This window comes from Nuphar pumila, chromosome 12 (assembly GCF_984573655.1).
Source record: "Nuphar pumila chromosome 12, dmNupPumi1.hap1.1, whole genome shotgun sequence".
Taxonomy (NCBI): Eukaryota; Viridiplantae; Streptophyta; class Magnoliopsida; order Nymphaeales; family Nymphaeaceae; genus Nuphar; species Nuphar pumila.
In genome coordinates, this window is record NC_143260.1 from 88388221 (window position 1) to 88413610 (window position 25390).

The following is a 25390-nucleotide window of genomic DNA, read 5'->3' on the forward strand; positions in this document are numbered from 1 at the left end:
ATTAAGACATATAACACAATATATCAAGTTAAGCACGAATTTACACATTCACAATTAATCATGCTTGCAGTTAAATTTCAGGACAATTATCCTACAATACATAAATTCAAAAGTAAACAAAAAATTCATCTTAAACCCTACAATCATGCAAAGATTGTAATGTCAGTGAATCAGTACTTAATGTTTTGTTTCTCTTTCCTCGCTCTGAAGGGTACACACTCATGGTTCCTAACTTCGATTTGGCCAATCCAATGAGATGTTTGTTGTGCCATGTAATTTATTAGCCTCATTGATTAGAAGAATCTATCAACTCTTTTTAGAGTTTTTTCACTGGAGCGGTTTGTGACCGAGAGGACTCTCAATGATCCATACAGAATCGATTCCTACTCTGTAGATATTCGAGACATACCACATAAGTCACATAGTAGTGCAACCCCCTATGACCAGCGACTGAGGACCAATGGAGACGTCAACTCTTAAAAAAAAAACGGTCCATATCACATGTTCACATGCTTACATAAATGTTGTATACATAATTTATTCATGACTATGCTCATTCAACAAAATTACATGTGCATTCATTTTTGTCTCAATAATCATGCCTCATGATGCATAATCCACCTTATCATATATGACATATAAATTTTTAACATTAATGATTCAGCATGCGAAGAATATTCAGTTAACATGCATATTGCATCACAAATCAGGTTTTAAGCATCACTCATCATATTTTGCAGTGTACGAAACTATTAGGCACTAACATATATAAGAATTGTGTTGATTTTGAAAAAATTGCATAAACTAGTTTTAGCCATCAAAATTTAACTGGAGTTTCTCTAACATGTCAGAAACACAACCCAAGAAATAGAACTTCAAAATCATATATAACAAAATTATAAAATTTTGCAACCGAACCCTGTTTTTGAAAAACTATACGACATATTCTGTAGACTGCAGAAATTTGTCCCAACTTGAATTTTTTTTTGGGGTTTACTGTGAACTCTTTTGATAAAATCCTTTTTACAAAATCTTCTTATATATATTGGCTTATACTCAAAATTTTCAAAATTTGTTTTGAGTCATTTTGATTAGGTTTCTAATTTTTTTTTAAAATAACTAGTCTAAACATTCCAGATAGGATAGAAAACTTATGCTCTATTACAAAAAATGTTTTGCCATTAAAACTGGCTCAAACGGGACAAAACTAAATTCTAAAATCAAGCCTTGGATATGTAAAATATTTTAATATTTTTATTTATTGAGTTTGTATTCTTAGAGATATAGATTTTTTTCTAAAACTGGTAAGGTAAAAAATAAGAACTTATGAATTTAAAACTCACAATACATTATATAATGAAGATCAAGGATGATATCAAATGTGATCAACTATAATTGCATATATTCTAAACCTATCTATAGAACATTACAACAATTATTTAAGTCTTTTTATGCTAGCAACAACCATAACATTATCATGCATCATCCCTAAATCATGTTTCATTCATGGATCTAACCAAATAAATGTGCATCAATCCATTAATCACATAAAAACTAATCAAGACATTAAATCATGGTTTTTGTAAGACCCGCGAATTTTTTGAGAAAAATTCAATACATGGTGGAATTTTAAAATATACTTACATAGAACTATGTATACGTATGTGTAGGTACATGTATATACATATGTGTGCACATATTTGCATGTGTAAATATATATATACATCGCAATGAATATTTAATCCCTAAGTTTTTTTTAATTGCATAAAGAAAATTTGATGAAGACTTGTTGAAAAATGATTTTTATAGTTCAAGTTAGTTCGAGACTTGCAACCTTAGGACCCGAAAGGAAATTTTGAACCTTCCACGCACGTCAGAACCTTGGCACAATTTCGATGCTTAATTGAGAAGAACTTTGAATGTCTCCTTGTGTGAGTCATTCTCGAAAGTCTCGGAAGAGTAATGGCAAATGTCGCTCGTCAAAAGCACTCGCAGTGCAGCTCACATCGATGGGGCAGCCCCAAACTGGCGCACCTAGGCTCGCAGGAAGGTGGTCAGGGGCAGCCGTGTAAATTGGTCAAAAATCAAGGAGAAATTCCCAACCAACATTATAGTATGATTGGTTGTGAGGGAGGCCACATTGAAAATTTCAAAAGTGCCACACCCTAGAAAGGCGTAAGCACCATCCCACCATCCATTTTGGATCTTAAAATCCCAGCCATATGTTTCAAAACCCTAATAATATATATATATATATATATATATATATATATATATATATATATATATATATATATATATATATATATATATATATATATATATATATATATATATATACACTCTTAAGAAAGGAGGAGGAGAGAGAAGCTAGGAGGGGCAATTTTTCTCTCTCTCTTCTCTCTCTCACCCTCTCCTCTCTTCCAACCGTGGACACCTCCTCCTTCCTCAATGTTTTGGTGTAGGGGTGGGTACCGATTGAGACTCCCCTCTACCCTCTAAACGAAAGAGACATTGTTTCCTCCATTTTTACGCATCAAAGGTGAGCTTCCATTTCACATTTCCTATCTTTGTGTTCATAAGTTTTGTTTTAGAAATCCTCTACATTTCCCTCTCATTTTTGTGAATCGGTGTAGCATGAAGCCTCACCTCTGTCGCATGGTTGGAGGTGGATGTAGTTTTCTATTCGCCCTGCAATAAGTGTTTTTACTTCCTATGCTAATGTCTCATTCTTCTTTACTAAATGGTTATTCGGGTCATGGCCAAGCCTTTCAGCCTTTGATGCAGGCCACGACTGAGGTTTGTCCATCAATGGCAGCAACCCCAAGCCATCGGCATACCCTCTTGATGGCAATGATGCCCGGACTGGTCGGAAGACCAGTAGCACCAACCTCGATGAGGTTGGCCTTGGTCGTGTGCTGCTGGCCTGGGCCAGTCCTGACGAAGCTGCTCTCAAACTCCCCTTTCCCTTTGGTTAAGGATTGCACGCACCTCTCGGGTGCAAGTGTAGTCATGTGCGTTCTGAATAGGACCCAACCCTGTAACCGGGTGTGGGCTACCTGTCCCAGTCAACCGAGCCCCTACAACCGAGTGCACCCTGCACTCAGTTGCAAGTCTGGTTGGGCCTGGGCCAGAACCATGTAAGGCTCAAACCAGTCGTGTTGGACCGTCCAGCACCCTTGCTCAGGGCTTGAGCATCCCAGCATAGGTCTGAACCGATTGGTCCATACCTAGGCTGCCCGTTTCAGCCGCAACCTGACCCAGGTTGGGCTAGGTTGTGGTTGTCGCATGTTGCAACGCCACACCAAGTCTGGACAACTGTAAACACCCCAAATTTTCACTGACCTCCCCGACATCTCCACCAAACATCATCATCCAGCCTCTGAAATCGCTGGAGGGCAAAATGGTCATTTTCTGAGTTCGAACCTTGTAAAAGTCCAAATTTCATCTGGAACTCTCAAAGTCTCCCTATTTTAGCTCAGATGTTCAAAATTTTATTCCTGACAGGAGACAGGCATCTCCAAGTCTTGGTTCAAGATTATATTGCATAAGACATGTCATTGTATAGCATTGCATGAGCATTTCATATCACTGCACTGCACAGCATGTCATTTCGAGGTCCAGAACTCTCGATTTCAAAATTTTCAATCCAGATTAGAATTTCAACTCTTTTCAAAATTGATTTCAAAACCCTGGGTCTTCAAAATTATCAGTTCTTCCCATTTTACCCCCAGGGCTCTGAATTTTAAAATATTTCCTCAGGAAAATGATCTGGATAGTTTTAATATGGATTTCAGCCACTTTATCTCAGATTTTGCCCTTTTGACAATTTCAAATATCTTCCTTTTACAAAATTGCCCTACAGGGGCCAACTCTTTCCAAAAATTTCTGTTTTACCAATTAGTCCAAATTTTTATGAAAATTCCAAAAAGAGGTTGTTGTCTTGTTCTTATTTCAATAAAGAAGCAATGTGGGACCCACACTGAGGTGGTGTCACATAGACTTTTCTTTTGAAAAACCTGAACTTTGAAAAACCCAAAAAAATAGGAACCTTGTCCCCTAGATTGGTGCCACTTGTCCTTTCTCTCTCCTCCCATTTACCTGCCATGTGTCAGCATAGGGTTCACCTAGAAGTGCCACATGTCACCTTCTCTCTTTTGCCATCCTTTGACACGTGTAAGCGTGGGGCCACCTTAAGATGCCGCCACATGTCATTAGTCATCCTCTTCATTTTATGCCACGTGTCAATGTCTACCATCTTCACCCTGTGCCATGTGTCATTCCAAGGTCACCATGAGATGCCACGTGTCATGTGTTGTCCTGTTCAGAAAAAGTAGAACTTGTCTCCTCTGAGGTGGCACCATTTGAATTATGTCTCCTGCAAGTGACACATGTCACTCTCTCCTTTCCTCAGGAAAAGCAAGCGACATGTGTCAATCTCTGCTCCTTTCAGAAAAAGCAGAGGACACATGTCTCCCTCCTATTTTTCTCAGAAAAGTAGATGACACATGTCATCTCCAGCTTCCTTTAGAAAAAGTAGAAGACACATGTCACTACCTGCTTTTCTCAGAAAAAGCAAGTGACACATGTCACCCTCTGCTCTTCTCAGAAAAAGCAAGGGACACGTGTCTCTCTCTGCTTTCTTCAGAAAAAGCAAGTGTCACATGTCACTTTCTGCCTCCTTCAGAGAAAGCTAGAATTCAAATGTTCAAACTCCAGTCTGAGGTGGCGCAAATCCTGAACTTCACCTTTTCTATTTTGTGTGAGATGGTTCCACGTGTCCCTTTTCCTCCCTCTTGCCACATGTCATTGTAGGAGCCACCCTGAGGTGGTGCCACATGGCAGTCTCTCCTTTCCTCTAGAAAAAGCAAAAATTTAAATTTCAAACTCTCAGAGGTGGCACCATCTGAATCCTCTGCCTTTCCTTCTGACACATGTCAATGAAGATGCTCTGAGATGGCGCCACATGTCAGTCTCTCCTTTCATCAGAAAAAGTAGAATTCAAACCCCTCTGAGGTGGCGTCTTCTGCTTCCTCTGCTCCTACCTTATGACACATGGCAATGTGGATGCTCTGAGATGGCGCCACATGGAAGTCTCTTCTCCTTCCAGAATAAAGCAGAATTTGAATTTCAAACTCCAAGACAACACCCTCTGAGATGGCTCCACATGGAGGGCTCAGATTAAGCTTCTTTGAATTTCAAAATTTTCCAAAAATCTCTATAAATACAAGGCCCCATGCTCAGCCTAGGGGAGCTTCTTTTGGATTTAGCATTTTCACTCTGAGAGCCCTGTTTGAGAATTGAACTTCAGAATTCCATTTTCATTCTTTCTTGGTTTCCTCTGGATTCACGCCTCTCTGGAGCCCATTATCAAGGTAGCCACTCATTTTGGGAGTTCCAAAACCGCTGGAGAACACAAGGTAAGCTTCCATTCCTATTGATTTCACTATGATAATTCTTTTGGTTTGATTCGTGTTGTCGTTTGAAGAAAGAGCTCATCCGAGGGATGGATTGAGCTATTCTCATAAAACGACATATATAAAAATACATAATTATACTTCCTTGATGATTTTAACATGCATGTAGTTAGCTAGATTTAATTTGCATTTTATTTCATTCATTTAGTACATTTCATGAATTAATTAGGATTAATTTAGCATTTATTTCAATTCTGCTTATTTTCAGTAGGTCCCTGTTTTTGTCAGTCAGTCCACACATCATTTCATGCATTTATGTTTTATTAAAAATCCCAAAAAAATCACGGAATGCGCCCTTAGGTATCCCTAAAATTTTGCCAAAAATTCGGAGGCATTTGAATTTGTTTATTGCGGTAAACATTCAAAATGGCAAGTCGGGTTTTTTTACCCGAGATGCATTTTGAAAATCATTTGCCAACTTGTAAAATCGAGCTGTCCCTCATGGGAGATCCGATTTTCGATCCGAAAGATGTTTTGAACTAGGAAGGATGTCTAGTTTTTAATATGATTTTTTCAGATTTTTATGATTTTGTATTATGTCTGACAAAAATCCGAGAGTTCGGGACACGTGTCAGAGCCTAATTTGGGCCTCTGAGATCTTGGATCGACTTAGGGCTATGGTTTCTCTTTGTGTGTTGCTCCAAATCCAAAACTGTAAAAAGTGAAAGTGATTTCCAAGATGTCCTCTGTTTTAATCTAAAAGCCTGTAATTTTTAGAACAGTGTTGACCCCTGCTTAGGATTTGTCTTGTCAGCCCCCTATTTTTCTACATTTGTCTGTTCTGTTAGTTTAGGCAGAACTAGTTATATTTTTATTTATGCTTCCGTTGATCAAATGCCGAAGTCATAAACATGAAAGTTGTTCATGTAGGTGTCGTGCATAACTCTGATTAATTTCATAAATTTCCATGGCCGTTTTATATTTTTTAGGCATTTTACATCAGACTAGGGTGATTTTTACCTCTGTCAGAACTAAATCTCTGTTATTGAACTCACCATGGCTCAAATCCCGAGGCTGTAAAAACCAAAAATGTTCCATTTCGGGTCTTTTAGCAGTCTGAAAAATATCAGAAGTTTCCATGGTGTAAATCTTGCATTATCATATTAGACATTGCATTTGGTTCGGATCCATAGGCAAAATCCACCATTTTAGGACTTTCCTTGAATTTTAGCATTTAAATCATATCATTTCGTGATTCTTAGCATTCTAGGTTGTTTATTAGAGTGTTTAGATGCTTCATACCGAATTTGGTGCAATTTGGAATCCATTTGAGGTTCGGATCATCCATAATACCAAAACAGGGTCCCGCAGGACCCGGATCCAAGTGAAAAACAAGCGAAATTCGCTATTTTGGCTAAATTTCAAAATGTCAAATTCTGATTTTACAGTCATAATGTGTCTAGCAGCATTTCATCATATCTCTTACTGCATTTCATCATCATTTGATTCAATTTGAATTTCAAAATCTCAATTTTACCAAGTTTTCCTTAAAAAACCCTGATTTTAAAGATGTAACTTTAATTTTAGGGGTATTTTGGTCATTTTAACCTCAATTCCGAATTTCAAATTGTTTTTCACTGAATTTCTAGCATTTTCATCATTTCAAAATATCAAGGAAGCATGAGAATAGGGTTTATATCCAATTAAATCCAATAATTTCATAATATTATTGGAAAATCTTGGAAAAACCCACATATTTGAGCTACCTTTATTCCAAGTTTGGCAGGGACATTCAAAAGAAGGAGCTGAAGTCTGCAAATTTCTTTTATTTCCTTTATTTAGTGATGTAATAATGTAAATTTTGGAATAAGAGAGTTAATTTCCTGCTTAGACTAGGATGCATATCATATAGTTTGAATTTATGCAATATCCTGCTTATATGATTCATGCATTCTATTTCAAAAGCACTATGGATGTTCACGAATGGCACGTGCACCAACTCTTAGGGAGTTGATGAACTCGGTGGAATCCATATTTACGGCCCTAGTCGGAATATGGACGAGACCCAGATCCATCATCTTTCTACTAGTCACATTGAGCCTACACTCTTAGGCTATCTTGAAAATGCACATCATATTTCCAATGTTTTCAAAATCTTGTGCATTAAATCAATTAAACTCGGAACATATTCATGGCCACAGTCAGGATATGTGAAGGATTTACATTGACTTAATACACATTTTTCCAACAAAGTTCTTGGAAAATCTTCCAAAATGCTCTCATTCACTCATATCATTTGCATCATGAAATCATTGGTTTTCCCATGACTTTCTTAAGAAAACTTCATTCTCAAGAAATCGATTTCTCAAGAAACTCTAAGGATTTTTCAAAATCGGTTTTCCAAAGACAAGTTTTTCCACAGTTTTCCCAGGAAAATGATATTTTCTTAAGATATTCAAAAGAGTTTTCCAATCTTTCTTCAAGATCCAAAATCGATTTCCAAGTATTTAAAAAGGTAAAATTCCCAGGATTTCGATTCCCCAAGTTTTGAATTTCCTTCTCCAATGAGTTTTCCTATAAATTTCCCATCATTTTCCTAAGAAAACTCTCAAAGTCCAAGTTTTCCTAAGAAGTGTTTCCCTTTTCAAAAAGGTTCATCTTTTCTCAAGAATCACTTCCATTTTCCCAAGATTTTCAACTATTTCTGATTTTTCCACATCTTTATAAGCTTTCTCATATTTTCAAAAACCCCTTTTTTATCTGAGTTTCCTGAGAAATTGACCCTTTTCCTGAGAGATTCTTTCCAACTCCAAATGTTTTTCTAAGCATACATCATGTTTTCCAACTGGCATTTTCCAAAATCTCATAGCACATGCCTGAATTCTCTGTGCATTTAGGATAGAACATAACTTCGATAATTTAACCAAATCAAGCATAGTTTTGGTCCTTGGTTCGATTACCCCTGTTAAAGGCGGCAGGAACGGTCGAACCTCGTACCGACAGGTCGAGCCCCATCCCATGGATTTTCCCGCAATTTTCAAAAACGGAGGCGAGTATTTCAAAACAATTTCCAAAATCCGGTCAAAAGTTTGAAGCGCGAAAGCGTTTCTCTCTTTTTCTCTTCCGCAAGGAAGGGAAGACAGGGGAAAAATTTCGCGACGATAACAGGTTTGGCGACCGTGATGGGACTTGTCCTTGTCTGACCTAAATTATGCTTGACTTAGTTCAATTATCAAAATTGTGTTCACAAAATGTCAGCTCTTTACTTTTGATATCATGCGAACCTAGGAGCCTAGATTCTGACCTAGCTGACATTGACTGCATGTAGCGTAGGCATGGTTTGGTAGGACTACATTGAGGAGAAATTTTCAGGCTCACATAGACTTAGGTCTAAATACAACTCTCCTCAATTTAGGATCTGAATGCTAACAATGTGTGCTTCTTCAAAGTTTTCAAAATCTATCTCTCTAGGACTTAGAGCCTTCTATTTCTTGCATGTGATCATTTTTTCAAAACTCCCTTACCTATCTTTACCCGGTCTTCACGTTGCTGGGCTCTCTTCCAGAACCATAGTTCGGAACAGAGCCTCACAACTGGGCCAACTATTTGGGTTAACACCCCCCTACTACGTACCGCGGGCCACAGTCCGAAGTATATCGGTAGGCGCTCAAGGATGTTGGAAAACCTTACCTTAGAACCGGAGTGAAAATTCTATGCCACGTACCTCGGATCTCGATTCGGGTATATCGGCATAACTGGATTGGACAAAGATGATCTGAACTTAGAGTTAGGATTAAGGTCCTACAACTGTTTTCAAAATGATGCATCTAGAGTCAGCTTTTTAGGGAGTGCTGAATGTGCATAAATGTTTATGCAGGATGTGAGTTTGTATGCTACTTTTATTTCTCTCATATTTTTTTCAAAAATATCTTTCCAAATATCCATATTCTCATATTTTCCTTTATTTTCTAAAACCCTGGATGGTTTTTCCCAAATATCCCTTTTCTTCCAAAACTCCAGGTGATTTTTCATTCTCCCTTTCTACTGGATCTCGAATTTCCAGCTGCATTTTTATCCTGCCTGCAATTTTTCAAAATCATATGTTTTCTCTCATTGGATTTTCGATCCTGTTGTTTACTTGCAAAATTCTTCACCGCATTTTCCTCGTGCATACCTTGATTATTGTGGTGGAAATTGTTTACCCACTTGCCTTCTTCTTACTTTAAATCTGTTTCCGGATTGTTTTTCCAAGAGGTATCTCTTTCCTTCAAAATGGTATTTTCCTCGTGGTTGACGACCTCGCCTAGGTAACAAGGCACATTTTCCGTTGTTCATTTCTCTTACAAAGAATGACAACATAATTGTCGTGACTCCAACGATGACTCCATCCCTAGTAATGGGATATTCTTCCAATTGTCCACCATATAATTTTCTTCCCAATCCAAAAATTTCCTCAGAGTCTAATCAAGACCTTATCCTACAAAGAGCCTTCGCAACATTTGATGGTTCAGACAAAGTCAGGGAAGAAGACCGCACCAATTCAGCGTATCAGTTACTCATCAACATCAGAAGGAGAGATGAATTCGCCAAGGTCAGACAAAGACCAAGAGCAGCCAGAAGATGATGGTATCGACCCTCAGATGTACGCAATGTTTTAGAAGATGATGAAGAGGATGATGAGTGAGCAGGCTGGCACCAGCTCAGACAAAAATTCATTCAGTCAGAGAATTAGAGATCGTGTGGCCAAGAGGTCAACCAAGTCCTCTGAGGAGAATGTTCAAGATACTTCAGACGAAGATGATACCGATGAAGAATATGAGGTGCCTCCGGCATTTCATAAATGTGGCCAAAGGAGGAGTCACAAATCAAAAAGTCAGGTCGCAGAAGAGCCCCTGCAAGCACAATTCAGGAAAATGGCCAGAGTGGTCAAGGATCTGCAAGCCCGCGACAAGGGCAATAAAGTCTTCACCAGCGAGGACTTCTACGACGGTTTAGAAGGGGATGATGATCTGGAGAATCTTCCCCGAAAATTCATCAAGTTCGATGGTTCTGGCGACCCAAAAGCCCATCTCGCCATGTTCTTCGCTGAATGCTCTAGGTTCAAGAGAGACAACAGAGCATTGTTCTTATGCTTTCCCCGCAGCCTGGAAGGAGTCGCAGCCAAATGGTACGCGGAACATGTCAATCCTATAGAACTGAAAGAGTTCGACAAAGTCGTGAATTTGTTCGTTGAACGATTCTTGTTCAATACTGAAGCACTCCCAACATTGAGCCATCTCTGCAACCTAAGGCAGAATGAAAATGAAAAGGCAAGGGACTTCATTCGCAGATGGAGAGAGACCTGCAACAAAATGAGGGATCCTATATCAGAAAGACATGCTTTATCATTGATCCTCAATAATTTTTTGCAACCTCTGAGAGGATTAATTTCTACCTCACCATCCAAATCTTTCGTTGAACTCATTGAACGAGCAGAATGGCTCGAGTTGAGTGTGGAGAATGGAGTCTATGAAGGCTTCACATTTTCCAAGAATAACTCTCAAGGTGAACAAAAGAAGAAGGCTCACTTCACTTTTGCGGCCAAATCTTTCAATAATAGCAAAGGCAACAAGAATGATCATAGTTTGGAGAGAATCAAAAAGCAAAAGGGGAAGGACATCAACAGTGATAAACCTCTCCAATCCAGCCCTCAACATCAAAAGAAAGATCAGGAAAAATCAAAGCGCAAGGACTGGAGAACTGATCGAGAATTCACCCCTCTGGATCAGACACTCGAGAGTATCCTCGAGTATATGCTTGAGAAAGACCTTGTCCGGTTGCCTAAAGCTGCTGATCCTCCAGCAATTATGGGCAGATTCAAAGAACAATTTTGCAAGTTTCATCGAGCAGTAGGGCATGATACAGAAAACTGCTTCGTCCTTAAGAACATTGTTCAAGACTGCATTGACAAGAAGCTCCTCGTTGAAGATGAAAAGGAAGACTAGTCATCCTGACAAAGATTTTTTCTACAATCATTCAAGAAGATGACAATGCCAACAATTTCCCATTTCCCATCTTGCCTTTTCAAAAGAATAATGTAATCCCATTCTCTTTCCTTGATTTTAAAGCATCAATAAAGTCATCAAATTTTTTTCAATAGCTTGGTGTCGTCTTATTTACTTCCTCTTCCTTTTCATAATGTCTCTCTTGTGAGGAATGATCTTGAGGACATCTATCAGTCAAGAAACTTGTCGCCTTATTCATCAATTGTCCTTCTTCTATTCAAAACTTTCTCCCTAGTTACACTGGGGCATTTTTTTGAAAAATTTATCTTTACCTCAAAACATCCTGTATGCAGGCAGGATAAACCATTCTCTCATTTTGCATATATATGCACTCATTTGCACTTCATTTGCATTTCATGTGCATGTGCATTGCATTTGCATTGACTATGCACCCAATTTCATTCCCCTTCAGGTTAAGGGATAAACCTGAATCATTTTCCATAATTCTTCAATTTCGACCCTCGGGTCATCCAATTCTTCAATTTCGATCTCCGGGTCACCCAATTCTCAATTTTAAAATCACCAAAATTCTCAATTTTGATCGCCAGGTCATCCAATTTTCATTCCCCGTTCAGGATAAGGGGATAATCCTGAAACCATTCATAGAAGCGATTCAACTCTCTATAATGGTCCTTGTTCTTCATTGAACTGATAGTGTTCCAAACGAACTGATAGTCGTTCTTCATTGAACTGATAGTGTTCCTAACGAACTGATAGTCGTTCTTCACTGAACTGATAGTCGTTCCAAGCGAACTGATAGTGTTCCAAACGAACTGATAGTCGTTCTTCATTGAACTGATAGTGTTCCAAGTGAACTGATAGTCGTTCTTCATCGAACTGATAGTGTTCCAAGTGAACTGATAGTTGTTCTTCATCGAACTGATAGTGTTCTAACCAAACTGATAGTGTTCCAAGTGAACTGATAGTCGTTCTTTATTAAACTGATAGTGTTCAAGTGAACTGATAGTCGTTCTTCATTGAACTGATAGTGTTCCAAGTGAATTGATATTGTTCCAAGTGAACTGATAGTCGTTCTTCATTGAACTGATAGTGTTCCAAGTGAACTGATAGTCGTTCTTCATTGAACTGATATTGTTTCAAGTGAACTGATAGTCGTTCTTAATTGAACTGATATTATTCCCACTGATGGTTGTTCTTAATCGAACTGATATTGTTCCCAGCAAACCGATGGGCGTTCTTAATTGAACTGATATTGTTTCCAGCAAACCGATGGTCGTTCTTAATTGAACTGATATTGTTCTCAGTGAACTGATAGTCACCTCCTTTGAGGAAAAGAGAGGAGAATTTTCGTCACGGATGCGTTAAGCTGGACCTCATGTGCTCTCTTTCATCAAGGATTTCAAGAAAATTTTGTCAATTTGTCAATCAATTGTTGATTTCAAAATTTTATTGCATAAATCTTTACCTCAGTTTACCTTCAGCATTACTTTCAAAAGAGTGAAGCTTTTGCGAAAAGAGATTCAATCTTCAAATTCGTTCTATTTGACCAACCAAAAGGATGAAGGATAAATCCTCGATATGGCCAGAAAAGAAGATTCAATGTTATTGAAAAGCCGTAGATGATCGATATTGATCACAGTCAATGGCGCATCTTTAAGGTTTATTCTTGTAAAGACAAGGCAGTGGAAATATCCTGAGCGCTAGAAAAGAGAGCGTTTACCCAAGCCCCGTTTCCTCAAAATCACCTAAGCTGCAATTAAATATCCGCAAAAGGGAGCTCTCACCTGTCGTCAAGATGAAGGCGAATTAGGCGAGTAGACCCCTGGGGCCAAAGAAGATTCGAAACATCTCCAAGATGACGGAGTTTGTGACGGGTCCTTCCAGGGAAAGTCCAAAGCACTGTCGAGATGAAGGCAGATGCGATGAACCTCTCGACAATCCCTAAAAGATATTTAATTTCAGCTATCATCCAAAGATCTCCAAACCCATCGTCCAAGAAGGATCGAAACATCTCCAAGATGAAGGAGTTTGTGACGTACCCTTCCAAAAGAGAGCAAGAGAGAAAAAAAAAGTCAAAATATCTCCAAAATGAAGGAGAGTGTAGCAAAAACCCAGAGAGCCAAAAGAGTGCAGAAAGATTATCAAGAGAGAAGCTCTCAGGATATCAAGCTGCCAGATTTATCAAGAATCCTCTTTAATCTTGTGAAATTCTATTATCAATACTCTTTCATCAATTGCTTTCATAATATCAAATTCTCTTTCTTGTTCATATCAAGGAAATTGATAACTTCCTTGAAGAAGGTCAATTGCGAGCAATTTGGGTTTCAAATCTCGATTCTACGAAATGAACCCTGTTTGGAGGTAATGCTTTGGATAGAAAAGAAAGAATATCTTTGTAGCCATGTGCAACATTTTCAAAAACTTGGAATCAACAACAAAATTCTCAATATTTTGACAATATTTTCTAGCTATCCTGACGTGAAGTGAGAGCTTGATATCCGTCTTTGATACATCCAGACACCAATTTTAAATCCCTCTTGAGGACTTGATTCCTTCCCTTCTTTGAGAGCATGAACTCTCAGATTTGCACACTTCCCTGTGTCCCCACTGTCCCACCATAGACAGTCCCATTTCGGTTCGAGGTCAAACCACCAATCATTTCCCGCAAAAGGCAATTTCAAAAGCTGATTTTAGTCTCAACAATGAGACGCCCAAGATCAATCCCTTTTCAAGCTTTAGGGACCCCATTTTCCTTCCTTTTGCAAAAAACCCTGTCGGATTTATTATGCAAAATCCAAAGGTTCCATCATGGTCTCTTCCTTCGAGGATTCCATTCATTTTCCGCCCGATCAGGATAAGGGTACAAACCTGAGCCTCCTTTGATGAGGTATTCCATTTTACACCCAATCAGGATAAGGGTATAAACCTGAGCCTCAATCAAAGAGGTATTTCATTTTCCGCCCGATCAGGATAAGGGTACAAACCTGAGCCTCCTTTAAAGAGGTATTTCATCTTCCGCCCGATCAGGTTAAGGGTACAAACCTGAATCTCATTTCAATGAGATATTTCATTCCCCAATCAGGTCAAGGGTTCAAACCTGAGCTTCGTTCCATGCGAGGTATTTTTGTCCCATCCAGGTCAAGGGCATAAACCTGAACTTTGCTCTCACAGAGCAAATCTTTCCTCTTCATTCTCCATTTCATATCTACCATCTTCCTCGGGCTAATTTCTTCACACCCAGTCAGATCCTTCTAACTGGGGCATTTTTTTATGTATAGCCCAAATTTGGTGTGTTTTTCTTTGCCACTAAGCTCGGCCATGAGCCGGCTTAGTAGCAAAGAGGGGCATCTGTAAACACCCCAAATTTTCACTCACCTCCCCGACATCTCCACCAAACATCATCATCCAGCCTCTGAAATCGCTGGAGGGCAAAATGGTCATTTTCTGAGTTCGAACCTTGTAAAAGTCCAAATTTCATCTGGAACTCTCAAAGTCTCCCTATTTTAGCTCAGATGTTCAAAATTTTATTCCTGACAGGAGACAGGCATCTCCAAGTCTTGGTTCAAGATTATATTGCATAAGACATGTCATTGTATAGCATTGCATGAGCATTTCATATCACTGCACTGCACAGCATGTCATTTCGAGGTCCAGAACTCTCGATTTCAAAATTTTCAATCCAGATTAGAATTTCAACTCTTTTCAAAATTGATTTCAAAACCCTGGGTCTTCAAAATTATTAGTTCTTCCCATTTTACCCCCAGGGCTCTGAATTTTAAAATATTTCCTCAGGAAAATGATCTGGATAGTTTTAATATGGATTTCAGCCACCTTATCTCAGATTTTGCCCTTTTGACAATTTCAAATATCTTCCTTTTACAAAATTGCCCTACAGGGGCCAACTCTTTCCAAAAATTTCTGTTTTACCAATTAGTCCAAATTTTTATGAAAATTCCAAAAAGAGGTTGTTGTCTTGTTCTTATTTCAATAAAGAAGCAATGTGGGACCCACACTGAGGTGGTGTCACATAGACTTTTCTTTTGAAAAACCTGAACTTTGAAAAACCCAAAAAAATAGGAACCTTGTCCCCTAGATTGGTGCCACTTGTCCTTTCTCTCTCCTCCCATTTACCTGCCATGTGTCAGCATAGGGTTCACCTAGAAGTGCCACATGTCACCTTCTCTCTTCTGCCATCCTTTGACACGTGTAAGCGTGGGGCCACCTTAAGATGCCGCCATATGTCATTAGTCATCCTCTTCATTTTATGCCACGTGTCAATGTCTACCATCTTCACCCTGTGCCATGTGTCATTCCAAGGTCACCATGAGATGCCACGTGTCATGTGTTGTTCTGTTCAGAAAAAGTAGAACTTGTCTCCTCTGAGGTGGCACCATTTGAATTATGTCTCCTGCAAGTGACACATGTCACTCTCTCCTTTCCTCAGGAAAAGCAAGCGACACGTGTCAATCTCTGCTCCTTTCAGAAAAAGCAGAGGACACATGTCTCCCTCCTATTTTTCTCAGAAAAGTAGATGACACATGTCATCTCCAGCTTCCTTTAGAAAAAGTAGAAGACACATGTCACTACCTGCTTTTCTCAGAAAAAGCAAGTGACACATGTCACCCTCTGCTCTTCTCAGAAAAAGCAAGGGACACGTGTCTCTCTCTGCTTTCTTCAGAAAAAGCAAGTGACACATGTCACTTTCTGCCTCCTTCAGAGAAAGCTAGAATTCAAATGTTCAAACTCCAGTCTGAGGTGGCGCAAATCCTGAACTTCACCTTTTCTATTTTGTGTGAGATGGTTCCACGTGTCCCTTTTCCTCCCTCTTGCCACATGTCATTGTAGGAGCCACCCTGAGGTGGTGCCACATGGCAGTCTCTCCTTTCCTCTAGAAAAAGCAAAAATTTAAATTTCAAACTCTCAGAGGTGGCACCATCTGAATCCTCTGCCTTTCCTTCTGACACATGTCAATGAAGATGCTCTGAGATGGCGCCACATGTCAGTCTCTCCTTTCATCAGAAAAAGTAGAATTCAAACCCCTCTGAGGTGGCGTCTTCTGCTTCCTCTGCTCCTACCTTATGACACATGGCAATGTGGATGCTCTGAGATGGCGCCACATGGAAGTCTCTCCTCCTTCCAGAATAAAGCAGAATTTGAATTTCAAACTCCAAGACAACACCCTCTGAGATGGCTCCACATGGAGGGCTCAGACTAAGCTTCTTTGAATTTCAAAATTTTCCAAAAATCTCTATAAATACAAGGCCCCATGCTCAGCCTAGGGGAGCTTCTTTTGGATTTAGCATTTTCACTCTGAGAGCCCTGTTTGAGAATTGAACTTCAGAATTCCATTTTCATTCTTTCTTGGTTTCCTCTGGATTCACGCCTCTCTGGAGCCCATTATCAAGGTAGCCACTCATTTTGGGAGTTCCAAAACCGCTGGAGAACACAAGGTAAGCTTCCATTCCTATTGATTTCACTATGATAATTCTTTTGGTTTGATTCGTGTTGTCGTTTGAAGAAAGAGCTCATCCGAGGGATGGATTGAGCTATTCTCATAAAACGACATATATAAAAATACATAATTATACTTCCTTGATGATTTTAACATGCATGTAGTTAGCTAGATTTAATTTGCATTTTATTTCATTCATTTAGTACATTTCATGAATTAATTAGGATTAATTTAGCATTTATTTCAATTCTGCTTATTTTCAGTAGGTCCCTGTTTTTGTCAGTCAGTCCACACGTCATTTCATGCATTTATGTTTTATTAAAAATCCCAAAAACATCACGGAATGCGCCCTTAGGTATCCCTAAAATTTTGCCAAAAATTCGGAGGCATTTGAATTTGTTTATTGCGGTAAACATTCAAAATGGCAAGTCGGGTTTTTTTACCCGAGATGCAGTTTGAAAATCATTTGCCAACTTGTAAAATCGAGCTGTCCCTCATGGGAGATCCGATTTTCGATCCGAAAGATGTTTTGAACTAGGGAGGATGTCTAGTTTTTAATATGATTTTTTCAGATTTTTATGATTTTTGTTTATGTCTGACAAAAATCCGAGAGTTCGGGACACGTGTCAGAGCCTAATTTGGGCCTCTGAGATCTTGGATCGACTTAGGGCTATGGTTTCTCTTTGTGTGTTGCTCCAAATCCGAAACTGTAAAAAGTGAAAGTGATTTCCGAGATGTCCTCTGTTTTAATCTAAAAGCCTGTAATTTTTAGAACAGTGTTGTCCTCTGCTTAGGATTTTTCTTGTCAGCCCCCTATTTTTCTACATTTGTCTGTTCTGTTAGTTTAGGCAGAACTAGTTATATTTTTATTTATGCTTCCGTTGATCAAATGCCAAAGTCATAAACATAAAAGTTGTTCATGTAGGTGTCGTGCATAACTCTAATTAATTTCATAAATTTCCATGGCCGTTTTATATTTTTTAGGCATTTTACATCAGACTAGGGTGATTTTTACCTCTGTCAGAACTAAATCTCTGTTATTGAACTCACCATGGCTCAAATCCCGAGGCTGTAAAAACCAAAAATATTCCATTTCGGGTCTTTTAGCAGTCTGCAAAATATCAGAAGTTTCCATGGTGTAAATCTTGCATTATCATATTAGACATTGCATTTGGTTCGGATCCATAGGCAAAATCCACCATTTTAGGACTTTCCTTGAATTTTAGCATTTAAATCATATCATTTCGTGATTCTTAGCATTCTAGGTTGTTTATCAGAGTGTTTAGATGCTTCATACCAAATTTGGTGCAATTTGGAATCCATTTGAGGTTCGGATCATCCATAATACCAAAACAGGGTCCCGCAGGACCCGGATCCAAGTGAAAAACAAGCGAAATTCGCTATTTTGGCTAAATTTCAAAATGTCAAATTCTGATTTTACAGTCATAATGTGTCTAGCAGTATGTTATCATATCTCTTACTGCATTTCATCATCATTTGATTCAATTTGAATTTCAAAATCTCAATTTTACCAAGTTTTCCTTCAAAAAACCCTGATTTTAAAGATGTAACTTTAATTTTAGGGGTATTTTGGTCATTTTAACCTCAATTCCGAATTTCAAATTGTTTTTCACTGAATTTCTAGCATTTTCATCATTTCAAAGTATCAAGGAAGCATGAGAATAGGGTTTATATCCAATTAAATCCAATAATTTCATAATATTATTGGAAAATCTTGGAAAAACCCACATATTTGAGCTACCTTTATTCCAAGTTTGGCAGGGACATTCAAAAGAAGGAGCTGAAGTCTGCAAATTTCTTTTATTTCCTTTATTTAGTGATGTAATAATGTAAATTTTGGAATAAGAGAGTTAATTTCCTGCTTAGACTAGGATGCATATCATATAGTTTGAATTTATGCAATATCCTGCTTATATGATTCATGCATTCTATTTCAAAAGCACTATGGATGTTCACGAATGGCACGTGCACCAACTCTTAGGGAGTTGATGAACTCGATGGAATCCATATTTACGGCCCTAGTCGGAATATGGACGAGACCCAGATCCATCATCTTTCTACTAGTCACATTGAGCCTACACTCTTAGGCTATCTTGAAAATGCACATCATATTTCCAATGTTTTCAAAATCTTGTGCATTAAATCAATTAAACTCGGAACATATTCATGGCCACAGTCAGGATATGTGAAGGATTTACATTGACTTAATACACATTTTTCCAACAAAGTTCTTGGAAAATCTTCCAAAATGCTCTCATTCACTCATATCATTTGCATCATGAAATCATTGGTTTTCCCATGACTTTCTTAAGAAAACTTCATTCTCAAGAAATCGATTTCTCAAGAAACTCTAAGGATTTTTCAAAATCGGTTTTCCAAAGACAAGTTTTTCCACAGTTTTCCCAGGAAAATGATATTTTCTTAAGATATTCAAAAGAGTTTTCCAATCTTTCTTCAAGATCCAAAATCGATTTCCAAGTATTTAAAAAGGTAAAATTCCCAGGATTTCGATTCCCCAAGTTTTGAATTTCCTTCTCCAATGAGTTTTCCTATAAATTTCTCATCATTTTCCTAAGAAAACTCTCAAAGTCCAAGTTTTCCTAAGAAGTGTTTCTCTTTTCAAAAAGGTTCATCTTTTCTCAAGAATCACTTCCATTTTCCCAAGATTTTCAACTATTTCTGATTTTTCCACATCTTTATAAGCTTTCTCATGTTTTCAAAAACCCCTTTTTTATCTGAGTTTCCTGAGAAATTGACCCTTTTCCTGAGAGATTCTTTCCAACTCCAAATGTTTTTCTAAGCATACATCATGTTTTCCAACTGGCATTTTCCAAAATCTCATAGCACATGCCTGAATTCTCTGTGCATTTAGGATAGAACATAACTTCGATAATTTAACCAAGTCAAGCATAGTTTTGGTCCTTGGTTCGATTACCCTTGTTAAAGGCGGCAGGAATGGTCGAACCTCGTACCGACAGGTCGAGCCCCATCCCATGGATTTTCCCGCAATTTTCAAAAACGGAGGTGAGTATTTCAAAACAATTTCCAAAATTCGGTCAAAAGTTTGAAGCGCGAAAGCGTTTCTCTCTTTTTCTCTTCCGCAAGGAAGGGAAGACGGGGGAAAAATTTCGCGACGATAACAACAACCCTGTCCAGACCATGTGTGATGTCTGCACACTCCAGCATAGGTCTGGACCAGACTGTCCAGACTTGGGTTGTTTGCCTTGGCTGCGACCTGCACTCTGTCGGGTTAGGTCGTGGTTGTCGCGCGCTGGCCCCAAACTAGGTGCAGTGTGCTGGCTTTTTTCAGGCCCTTGTGCCAGCACCTTGCTGCTGTGTTATAGCAGCAGGGAGATGGTGGGTGAGCTGTAGGTTGCTGCTCATTTCGGGCGCCCTATCTGTGGCATGGTCACGGCCCCTATTTTGCCAAAGTCGTGGATGGCGCGACACTCTCGCTGCAGCCTCGCAGCGACCCATGTTGCGGCTGCAACATGTGGTCCCTTGCATCAACCTTGCTTGGGTGTCGTTGGAGCATGATCTCCAATGTTCGAGTCTTCACAAAAGAAAAGATGTGCAATGTGAGTCACAAATACAATGCTTGCTACGAAGCAATCACAAAAGAAAATGTATTATGTGATAAATCGACATTGTCATGTGCATTGAGTTATATCGCCAAGTTGCTTATGCTCATTTGCACATATTAACTCAATTGCGAGATAGAATGCATGCAATATACGTAGTGGTTGCGAATGACACTTTATCATATGCGTAAAAGAATAATAGAAGATTATTGTGTAAATTAGAAGCCTAGCGTGTTTGTTGAATCGCGAGCGCCTTGATTGAATTGTTGCAAAATGTAGCATGCCAATATATTTCCGTAATGTTATTATTATCACACATCACTTGCACATCATGTCATGTGCATGGTAATCCTTCATTAAATTGTGTATGAATGATGGCGTGATGTGTTGCGATTATGTGAATCGCCTTAGCACTTAATGGTACCAAATGTGATGCAAAAGACATGTGATATGCCACGCAATTGCAAATGCTTATTTTGTCATAATTGCAAAATAATACGTGAAATGCAAATGCTTATATTGTCATAACTTATGAAAATACGTATTTGCTTATGTATCGTTAGTTGTTGACCAATGACACTTCACACTCGCATATATTTTCATGAATGCAATTACAAACTGTATGTGACATGCGTAGATGCTATAAATTTACATATTTGTATATATGCAAAGATAATTGAAACATGTATGTCATTGCACTCGCACTTTGGCACACCATGTCACTAGACTCAACTATTGTTTAACTATTATCAAGTATCATAGTTTGTTTTTGTACGCTATTCATGTTTGTCTAATGTGTTACACGTGGATAATACACTGAAACATGTCGCACACTATGCACTTGATATATCCCAACAAAGGGTTGGGATCGAACACCATGTTTGGGTATTGGCACATTTTCTAATTGATATCATTGAACCCCATATGAGTTGCGTTGGGTGATGGTCTCACGTTCGTGAGTGAGCTCACGTGTCATAATACGCTTAAGACATAAAATGGTGTTATGTCGCCTTCACCGGCGAAGTGCTCTTCTTAGCTTGGTGGTGCTAGAACACGTGAATGGGCAGGCTAGATCTTTGTACATTGTTTGTGTTGCCCTGCGGGGAATACAAGGCTAGATGGGCCTAAGTACCTCAGAATGAGGGAATGTTGCTATAAGTCTCACTACCCAGTCGTCTATTTCACAAGCTGGTTCGCCTTGAAGAGTGTAGTTTGAAATCCGTTACCTATGCAAGTTTCCTTCATGTACCCGGAGTAAGTAAGAAAGAACATAAACAGAAAACTATCACATACTGACTCTAACTTGCTAGTTGCACTTGTTTCGTTATATTAGAAATGCTTAGTTACATGTGCTACATGCTTAGTGTGTATCATGGTTTCACATGCTTGTAGTTGTCTTACCTTGATTGCATGTTTCTGACTGTCTCATCATGATACTCATAGTCATGTTTTCGTAGTTTCTGAGTCATGTCATTAGTTGTTATTATGATTCATGTTTTTCTTAAAAATGGTATGTTGTGAATGGTTTATCTCACCAACTTGCAAGAGTACTGACCCCGTTTTATGGGGATACAGGTGATGACTTCTAGTGGTGTGATGGCGGTCGATGTGCAGCGGAGAATTGAACCCACACTCTAGAACTTAGTGATCTTGGCGGTTGGCTTTGGGAAATCCCTTATCTGAGAGACATTTTGTAAAGTGAAATAATGTATATTGTTGGTCTCTTTTTGTAAATCAATTGAAATGTGTTGTTTCTACTTGTTGTTTCCTCCTGTAACCCACTCAGAATTTCTAACTATTTTTCCTTATGATTTTTTCGCTTTGCGCATCCTTTCAAAAAAATTTATTCTAAAAATCTAAGGATTTTCCAAGTTGGGATTTTGGGGCATTACAGTTTTACAGATGTACTAATATATTAGTTAATAATACTAACATGAATTCAACTAATTAACATGCTAACACTAACTTATTTTTAGCATACAATAAAAAAACCCACTTGATTTTGCCTAAATCCCTTATTAAAATATTATACTTGATTTAAACCAAGATTCATGCCGAAATAAATTTCAGAACTTATGAATCATGCTTATAACATATAAATACATCATTCATATATTAAATACACTGAAAATAATTAAGATCCAACACTCAATCATAGATATGACGCCCTCCAAAATTATTTTTTGCTTAAAGGCTTCAAAACTTATTTTTTGTGAAACTAATTTTCAAAAATTGAATATGGTAATATGGTTTCACCAAAACTGATTTTAAAACCAAAACCAAATCTATTTTGGTTGTTTCAAGTCTGATCCACCCTTTATTTGGATCTTGGAATAACCCATACGTATATCCCATGTGTTTAGATCGACCCATGCCTACGTGTTTGATGCACCTACCTTGTTTGTAATTTCGAACTGGCGAAACCCTTCGCCTCTCATCTTCAAATGCAAAAGTAATACCTCCAACCTTGGCTGCAACTCTAATGGCTTCTCTCAACCAAGAAAGAAGGAGAATAGAAGAAAGATAGAAGAGAAGAATGAATATGAAATTAAAAAAGAGAGACAGATGTGAAGGAAATAAGAAAAAGAGAGAGACTTAGAAAATTCTAAAGACACCAATAAGGGGGCATGCACCCCTCCTTGGTTTTTTGTAGAATTTATTTCCTCTTTCAAACATTTTCTAATTCCTCAATTTCCATCCCAAACTTACCAATTTCTAAAACCACTTAGCCTAATGCTACTACACCACTTATTTGGTAAGTTTTGGATTTAGTTTTCTTTATTGTTCTCTTTACTTATTTTTTTTAAATAACATTTAGTTAACTTTTATACTTTTAAATTAAATTTCAGCATGAGATGCCACATAGGGGGGATGCCCCACCCTATGAACCTTTACCATTTTATTAAACTTAGTTAATTCAAGTTTTTCATTCTATAAAATTCTTATTTAATATTTTATATTGTTTTAAATTTTGGATTTCAAATCCATACAAACTCAATTCTAATTTAATACAATTACATTACCTACATATCAAATTAAACCCAAATTCATCTAAAATCATATTTGACTTTATTTTGAGTAAATTTTCTAATTATTGTATTAAAATTTTAATTTTTCATAAATTCAACTTTGAATACAAATTTCACTAAAATCAACTTTAATTCTTCATAAAATATCTTTTAACATTCAACTTACACTAATTTGTATTTTTATTTTTTTCTCATAAAAATCATTATTATTATTATTTTATTCATTAAAATGCTCTGAAAAACCACAAGTATTACATTCAACCTCAATTTAAATACCAATTTCAATTTCAACAAAGATTCAAATTTTCAAATCGAAATCCAAATTCGATAAAACTCAAAATTAAATCCATATTTACTCCTCATAAAATTATCGAAAATTTATGGAATTTACAAGAAATTCTACCTTTACTAAAAAGAAAATAGATGGCCATCTTTGTAGATTTAATTTTGTCATTTTATCAATTCGACAACAAGCAGTGGAACTCGGATACTGAATAGGAAATAGAACTGGATCCTGACAATGCCATGTAACCAAACACAAGACTAGGTTGGGAAAACTTGTTTATGCTTTATGTCAGATTCGGATTTTCAGTTTTTCACATTGCCAAACAGGATTTTAGATTATCCAGTTTTCGAGCTTTATGATAGTGTTGTTGCTGCAATAACCAAAGTGGACAATTGAGGTGCCTAGATTGAGAATATCTTTGCGGTGCCCTATGATTCTTGGATTTTCTCAGCTTCCTATGATTGCAAGTCACAATTGCAGCACTTTCTCAAGTTTGAAACAAGAAAAAGTGCAAACTATGATTGTGATTCTTACTTGAAAATGCGTCACTTTTAAATCCTGCAAAAATTGGTCACAAGACTGAACTTGTAACAATCACAACTTTTGGATTCTCTCAGTTGTTATTGCTTATAGCACCTGTGACCAAAGCAAACATGTTTGGAGGCATTGCACTTGTTGGTAGGGCTGGTAAATGAGCTGAACGAACTAAACAGAGATTGTTCAGGCTAGGCTTGTTGACCTCTAGACCAAGCTCAGGCTTGTGTCGAGCTCGAGATGGCCCAGTCAAAAAAAGGTTGTATGTTATGCACTGAAAACAATGAGATTCAAACTTCGGACACCCTTACAAGCTATGTACCCTACACTTCCATCACAAGTGTTATATTTACACGAGCCCAACCAAGCCGAGCACCTTGTGTTCATGGTCAACTCATTTATGCTAAACCAGTTACTGGTGGCTTTGCTCTTTGACCCAACTTGACAAACATGAATTGCAAGCTTCATGCGAGTAACAGTAAGCCAAGCTACGAGCTGCTCAGTTCGTTTGTCAACAGTACTCGTTGAGGGTGCCTCAAATTCAAGTTAAAAGTTGCTATTTTCTGGTCCAGCTACAAATTATTCTCCTCCTTGCCGTCGAAATGAACGATTTCTTTTCATCTCAAAATACCAGTAAGATTGTTTTTTTTTTATGATGATGAGGAACCCTCGCCGAGAACTGGGTCACTTAATGGGCCCTCTCCCCGCCAGGTAAACCATGGGTGGGCTCACCAACACCCAAGCCCTTACAAAGCCCACCAATTAAGGACACCTGCATATCTGGTGGGAGTCGAACCTAGGACGAAGGGGTTAACGCCGTCTTCCCAGGCCTGCTGCCACATAGGCAACCCGGCGGGTGTAAAATGTCAGTAAGATTGTTGTAAAAATCCTAATAATTTAAGCACTTTCTGCGCTTACAATGTGAATGCGTCTTTTAGCATTAGTTAGGTACCACAAATTTGGTATCAAAGCAACCCCAAGTGCTAGTTAGAACTATCACATCTATGGAAATGTGATGAATGGCCAGCATGATCCCACTAGTAGTTGAGCAGCTACCACTTTATA